This window comes from Podarcis erhardii (genome assembly GCF_964252035.2).
Source record: "Podarcis erhardii genome assembly, chromosome: 3".
Taxonomy (NCBI): Eukaryota; Metazoa; Chordata; class Lepidosauria; order Squamata; family Lacertidae; genus Podarcis; species Podarcis erhardii.
The window spans coordinates 101,424,417-101,432,174 of record NC_138507.1 but is presented as its reverse complement, the minus strand read 5'-3'; the positions used below and the strand labels follow the sequence as shown (position 1 = coordinate 101,432,174).

The 7,758-nt window shown below is 42.2% G+C and overlaps 1 long non-coding RNA gene across 1 annotated transcript; it reads right to left on the bottom strand.

Annotated features, from left to right (window-relative positions):
- LOC309338036 lies at positions 1-6,094 on the bottom strand. The gene is made up of 3 exons (XR_014154602.1): positions 5,902-6,094; positions 4,129-4,239; positions 1-206 (listed from the first exon to the last, which is right to left on the bottom strand). It is a non-coding gene; the product is annotated as an uncharacterized lncRNA (long non-coding RNA).
- Between the last annotated feature and the right edge of the window lie 1,664 nt (positions 6,095-7,758).

The following is a 7,758-nucleotide window of genomic DNA, read 5'->3' as shown; positions in this document are numbered from 1 at the left end:
GAAACAGCACAAACTTTTATTGTTTGCAGGAGTGTAGAATCTTGATGTTGCTTTCAGCCTGTCTTACAATTTTCCATTGCATAAATCCTTACCCCTGCAGCAGTGGAGTTCATAATGGGTTACGATCTCTGGCTTATAAACTATAGAACCACACTTCGGAGAATCAGGCTTCCTACAACCAAGTACTTTCCCAGAAACTTTCCCATCTGAGACAAGGGGTGAAAGGGAGGAAAGAGGAAGAGAAAAAAGAGTGAATGTTTGGGTCATCACCACCACCACAACAATGAGTAACTGGATTTCACATAAAATATCCAATGAGTTGTGTCTGTATTCCCTATTGACTGGGAGTTTGGTGTATACAGTAGTACCTTGGGTTACAGACGCTTCAGGTTACAGACTCTGCTAATCCAGAAATAGTACCTCATGTTAAGAACTTTGCTTCAGGATGAGAACAAAAAATCGCACAGTTCTTAACCCGAGGTACCACTGTATATAGTAAAATAAAAGGTAACGGACCCCTGGACGGTTAAGTCCAGTCAAAGGCGACTATGGAGTTGCGGTGCCCATCTCACTTTCAGGCCGAGGGAGCCGGCGTTTGCCCACAGACAGCTTTCTGGCTCATGTGACCAGCATGACTAAACCACTTCAGAGCACAGAAACAATAACAGGCACCGCCCTACCTGTGCACAATCAGCCCACGAGGGGCTGCTGTCAATGTGGCATTTTTGGCACCAGAAGGGGGTGAGGTGAGGGCAGCACAGGGGCGGAGAAGTGAAGGACACAATTACATATGTTTTGCTGGTGCATGTGGCAGCTGGGAATGGAATCCCTGCACAAGTGAGGATGCTATTCTCAGTATAGGCACACATGTTCCACCCTCCCCATCCTCGTGCACTCCTAAATCTGCTCTAGAGGGTAGGGGAAAACCTCAGGCATGCATGTGGATAGGAGAGGTGGGGGGAAGATTGTTATGTGAGCAGACCTAGCTACCCACATGCAAACTGGGAAATTGCTGTCAAGGATAAGTGTGCATAAGTGCTAATTGGTGTATAAAGTAAGACAAGAGAACCATGTTCCCTAAACTCAGTTAAGATGCACACCCTCTTCTCCAGTGCAGGAGGAAGTGAAGCCTTCACTTCCTTTGCATGCTCACACTCTCTTCAACCATGCAGCAGCCAGGAAAGATGTGTCTGTGCTTATTTTCATATATATGAATGAAGAAGAGACAGAGGAATTGCAACATAGGACAGGAATTGTGGTGGTTAATAAAGTGAAATACCTTGGAATTTGGCTGACAATGAAAAATATAAATTTGTATAAAGATAATTACAAAATCACATGGAGAGAGATTAAAAAGGATTTAGAAATTTGGAACAGGCGGAAATTATCGGTGATTAAGATGAACGTTTTGCCTAGAATGTTATTCTTATTCCAAACAATTCCAGTGATCAAGGAGACAGGACAATGTAGAGAATGGCAAAAAATATTGTCGAGATTCGTCTGGCAGGGAAAGAAGCCGAGGATTAAAATGAAAATATCGATAGATAAAAAAGAAAGAGGTGGGTTTGCCTTACCAGATATGAATTTCTATTATGAAGCACCCTGTCTCGTATGGTTAAAGGAATGGATAACATTGGAAAATACGGACCTTTTGGATTTAGAAGGTCCTGACAACAGGTACGGGTAGCACTCGTACCTGTGGTATGATAAGGTAAAAGTTCATAAAGGTTTTTTAAATCATGTGATCAGAAGGTCAATTTAAATTTATTGGAAAGGAAAATCCCATGGTGGATATTGCCAATAGAGGTACAGTGGTGCCTCGCAAGACGAAAAGAATCCGTTCCGCGAGTCTCTTTGTCTTGTGGTTTTTTCGTCTTGCGAAGCAAGCCCATTAGCGGCTTAGCGGATTAGCGCTATTAGCGCCTTAGCGGATCAGCTGATAAGCGGCTTAGCGGCTTAGCGGATCAGCTGATAAGCGGCTTAGTGGATCAGCTGTTAAGCGGCTTAGCGGCTTAGCGGATCAGCTGATAAGCGACTTAGCAGCTTAGAAAAAGGGGGGGAAAGGAAAAAAAACCCGCAGGAACTCGCAAGACATTTTCATCTTGCGAGGCAAGCCCAAAGGAAATTCGTTTTGCGAAGCACCTCCAAAACGGAAAACCCTTTCGTCTAGCGGGTTTTCCGTCTTGCGAGGCATTCGTCTTGCGGGGCACCACTGTATTGACTGTCAAAAAAGTGAATATGGAAGGAAGGCAAGCCACTTATGAGGAAATCATTAGAAAAATGGAACAAGGGTTAAAGCTTAAACCATATTATCAAACAGAAGGCATGTTTACAGGTTGGCTGCAATACCATCAGGTGAACGATATACTGAGTGAGGATAAAAGGAAAGCTGGGTTCAAGCTGAATCAAGATTTTAATTAGAATTAATAGAAGGCAGAGGTTAAATATTATCTAAGATGTATGATTTGTTATTAGAATGGTTTACAAAAGATGAAGAGGTGAAAGAAGCAATGATAAAATGGGCTATAGATTTTGGGCATAATATTGAATTGGATGCATGGCTAAAATTATGGAATGAAAGTATGAAATTCACGGCATGTACGGCTCTAAAAGAAAATTTAATGAAGATGATTTATAGGTGGCATTTGACACTAGTAAAGCTGGCGAAAATATAGAATCATAGAATCATAGAGTTGGAATAGACCACAAGGGCCATCGAGTCCAACCCCCTGCGAAGCAGGAAACACCATCAGAGCACTCCTGACATATGGTTGTCAAGCCTCTGCTTAAAGACCTCCAAAGAAGGAGACTCCACCACACTCCTTGGCAGCAAATTCCACTGTCCACATATATAGGATGAGGGACAAGAAATGCTGGAAATGCAAAGAGACGAATGGAGATTTCTATCACATGTGGTGGACTTGCAAGAAAGTTAAGAATTTTGGGGAGTTGATCTATAACGAACTTAAGAAAATATTTAAATATAGCTTTCCCCAAAAAAACAAAGGCTTTTTTGTTGGGTTTGATGGGGAGGGAGATTAAGAAAATGGACCAAAGACTATCTATGTACACCACAGCTGCAGCAAGGAATATGTTGGCCCAAAATTGGAAACTACAAGAACTCCCTACCATTGCAGAGTAGCAGATGAAAATGATTAACTACGCGGAGTTAGCCAAACTGACCAGCAGGATTCGGGATCAGAATGATCAGAGATTCCAGGAAAGTAGGAGTAAATTTATTGTGTATTTAAAGGATAATTGTAAAAACTTAAAAACACTGGCAGGGCTGAAGTAACTCCTACAAAGTATAATATAGATATGAGGATAAAAATTAAAATACGCGACTGAAGAGAATAAGGGATACCCACTGAAGGTAAGGAGGGAAGTCGCAAGCTCGGCAGAGCTAAAAGTGCATATGTGGTTTAATGTATTGTAAAACAACTGTGTAAAGAAAATAATAAAAAATTATTGATAAAAAAGAAAATAAAAAAGAAAGACATGTCTGTGCTTGCTGTATACAAGCCCAGACTGTCTGCTTGAAACTATGCTTCTGTATTTTCCATGTGAGTATTCTGCATGTGTTCTCCTTGCTGCTGCATGGAACAACAGATAAATCCAACTTTTGAATCTGTAAGTAAAGCATTTGTAAACTTATCTCTCAGTGTGTGCTTTGTTCAGTGCTCAGTGGAATAAATGGGATATTAAAACAGGTTTAATAGCCTGTCCCTAGTTGTACTGCTGCACAAATTGTGACATGATTTTAAACTCTCCTGGGTCTTTCTGTGTGCTCTTTTTATCTAGGTATCTTGCTGGCTCTTCTCTTGTTCACCCACACAAATGGGTCACCAGAATCTAATTTTTCCACCCCACACTTCGTGCTACATGGAATTTCACCCAGAGCATTCCCCTAACATATCACAATATTGCCATGTACATAGCCAAGAATCTTTCCATGTTTTTCCTACTGTTGCTGGAAACATTATAAACTCCTAAATGCTGAGGCATGTGATAAGGGCATTTCTGTGACCTCTTTCCCTTTATTGCATCACTAAGCCAAAATAAATGGAACTTAAGGAGAAGGGGTAGGTGGAGCCCAAAGACAGGACAACCTTAGCTGCTGGTTCTTACTTGTATATATGAGGAGGGCCATGCAGGGGCTTCCATCTTTAGTTTCACAGGTTTGGAGGTTGCATGGGATTTCTGGTATAATGGTTACGCAGTGTAGACAGACGATAGCATCTGCTCCAAAAGACAAAACCAAAATCCCATGTGAATAAATGACAGTGGTTTTGTAGCCATTTCCTTGGAGGTCTTCATATTCTCACCAACAAAGGAAGTTTGGAAAATCCTGACTTGGGTTAGTAATAGTTGAGGACCATGGACATATTTACACTCAGGAGAAAGTGACACAGGGAACACACAACAACAAAACACACATCACAACTTGTTCTGTGGGTAATACATAGGGTTCTTCTTTCAAACCTAATTCCATCAATGAGAGTGGGAGGGGATGACACTTTGGCAGCCCCTAGGTTACAAACCATGTTGATTTGATGGTCCCATCCATTTGCAACATAAGGAATGTTCACCAGCAGTGCACTTTGAGAAAAGAAATGGTTCCCTATCTTGCTTTCAGAATTCCTGATGTACAGACATTGGGAAAACAAGAACAGGGACTGGCTCAGCTCTCTTATTTCTGTACAATGTATCTGATAGCTTTAAAATTGCTGCCCCCATAAGCACATAGGGGCAGGCATCTCTTTCGCCATACAATTCCGCAGGAAGGGACAGAACATGACCAGAGAACTGTTCTAAGCAGTTGTAAAATGTTAAAGGGAGAAAGAGGCAGCCCCCAGACCACCTCTTCAGAACTTCATATTTCTGCTTGTAAAGCTGGGTGGATTTCTGATGGCTTGTTCCTCACAGAATATGGGTGCCACCCCAGGAGGGAAATATATTGATCCACCCATCCCTAGCTCTTAGGTGATGGAACCTATTGTCCTGAGACAAAGGTTTTTGAGAGCAGAAGCAGTAAGGCCTACACAATCATTCAAGCCTGCTGACTTGTTAACTGTTAACAGCAAACTGCTAAGTCACTGTGACCCATGACTCATCTTGAGTGAAGACTCATTCTCCCTACAAAACTAGCCAGCCAGTGTGTGTCTCAGCTAGGTGTGTGTGTTGCGTTGTTGCAGACAGAGTGGCTCCAGGACTCTAGTAAATCAGTAACTAAGACTGTGCCTCTGTGAAGAGTCAGATAGCTGCTATGAGCACTCTGTGTATACTCTTTAACTATGCTGTTTATGAACAACTTTATTTTCTTGAGTAAAAGTTTTATTCTGTTTATGAAGAAGACTCGGCTTTGATTAATTTACCGCTGCACGACACCGATAGCCTGCTCAAATCTTGAGTCTTATTTTCTACTTGCAAAGTATCTTTACTCAGAAAAGTCCTGACACACAAATTTAAATATTAGGGAGAGTGGCTTAAATAAATAAATTTGAGCAGACTGTAGCAGGCTGCAGTAAAGGAAGAGATGTGAAGCAGGGCCACTTCATCATTGATTGCAGGGGGTTGGACTAGATGACTCTTGGGTCCCTTCCAACTCTTAGATTCTCTGATCAGCTCTACTGCAACAACAGCTGCCTTTGGCTCACCCTCTCCCTCAGTTATCACCTAGGAACAGTCTTTCCATTCAGGTGCAACAGAGGGAGAGAAGAGAAGAAGGGCCATTTCATTAGCCAAGTTCAGATTTTATGGAGGGGCAGGGTTAAGTTTGGTTTGGTTCAGTATTAAACTGCCTAAGTTGCATTTGCCTTCTCTCTTAGGCCTGTCAACCTGCACTTAAGCTGCCTCCCTTGGCTGACAGTGCTTTTCCCAGCTCTTGCAAAAAGAACATACCTCCAGGTGTAAGGAACAGGAAAACACAGATTGCCAGAAGTACTTGACTTGGGATGGACATCTTGGTATCAAAGGGTGTGTTCTCCAGCAGAGCCCCAAATCACAGAGGAATAGATGTGGACCTTTACTGGATTCCTCCAGGGTGGAGAAGCTTCTTCCTTTGATCCTTTTAACAACAGCCTAGAGATCATTTTGTCCTCGGAAAGGGACTATAAAGATAAATGAGTGGGCCATAACATCATGAACTGGCCACTCATCACAGAACAAAAATCCCAATTTAAGTGATAACTTGAAGTGTGGGTGGAACAGATTCTTTGATGTCAGGGCTTCAATGGCCTCTGCAAGTCTCCACTGGCACACCTGCCACTTTTAGGACCAAAAAACTGCAGGACAAGATCTGTAATCATCAATATTTTCACTTCTTGCACACTAATCTATGGATGGTGGTTTTAATATTTATATTTTACTGTAATTAAATTGTAGAAATGTCCATTTTAACACCACAAACAAGGCTATATTTACATTGCAACCTTGGACATGCCTATTCAACAGTAAGCCCCATTGAGTTCAATGAGCCTTTCTCTTCAGGTGCATACAGGATTGCAGCCTCACTGTATACAAAAGACGGAGGTAACAATCTTGTAGCAGATTTTGATAGTAAAAGGTAAAGGTACCCCTGATCGTTAGGTCCAGTCGTGGACAACTCTGGGGTTGAGTGCTCATCTTGCTCTATAGGCCGAGGGAGCCGGCGTTTGTCAGCAGACAGCTTCCGGGTCATGTGGCCAGCATGACTAAGCCGCTTCTGGCAAACCAGAGCAGCGCACGGAAATGCCATTTACCTTCCTGCTGGAGTGCTACCTATTTATCTACTTGCACTTAACATGCTTTTGAACTACCAAATGGGCAGGAGCTTTACCAAACAACGGGAGCAGTGACTGAGTCTCAGGGTTCCTGAAAGATTAAATGCATTTCCCCCACCTAATGAAGAAGGACGGACTTACAATGTCCTCTGTTTTGTTATGTATTGAAGAGACCAGGGAATCAGCTCTATTGAACTCAGCAGTGCTGATTTCTGAGTAGACCCATACAGGATCACAGTTTTATTGTTGCAAATGCACAAATTTATCTTGTTGAGTTGCTGTCAGGTTTCACTGAATGAACATGAAGATTACATTTCATAATGGTAAAGGTAATGTCCAAAATATTTAGTAATACAGTCATACTTTGGAAGCCAAATGGAATCCTTTCTGGAAGCCCTTTCTACTTCAAAAAGGTTCGACTTCCAAGGCGTGGCTTCCAATTGACTCCAGGAGCTTCCTGCACCCAATTAGAAGCCATGGAAACCCCACCAGACATTCAGCTTCCAATAGAATGTTTGCAAACCAGAACACTCACTTCTGGGTTTGAGCCGTTTGGGAGCCAAGAGGTTAGACTGCTAAGGTATTCGTCAACCAAGGTACAATTGTACCATGTTTAGAATTTCAGGATTTGGTTTAGATTGCAAAATTAAGAACATGAGAAGAGCCTGTGAAGGGAGAAGGAAAGGTTAACTAGAATATTATAAAAGAAGCTAAAGGGCTGCAGTTGTGGTTAGGCAGCTAGCAGAAACCGCAAATGTGTCAGCTCTGTAGGCCAGAAGCTGCTTCCTGTTTTCAGCTCTGCAGACTGGGAGCTGTTTCCTGTTTTGTGCTACCGGTTTTAGAAATGTTTTAGAAATGTTTTAGAAATGCAAGACATATATGCAGGGGATGAGAAAGGTCTCTCTCAATATTCTCTGTACCTCGTACCTAAGAAATCTGCACCTAAGCTCTGTACTTTGTACCTAAGAAAGGTTGCTCTCAAATACTATCTGCAGTA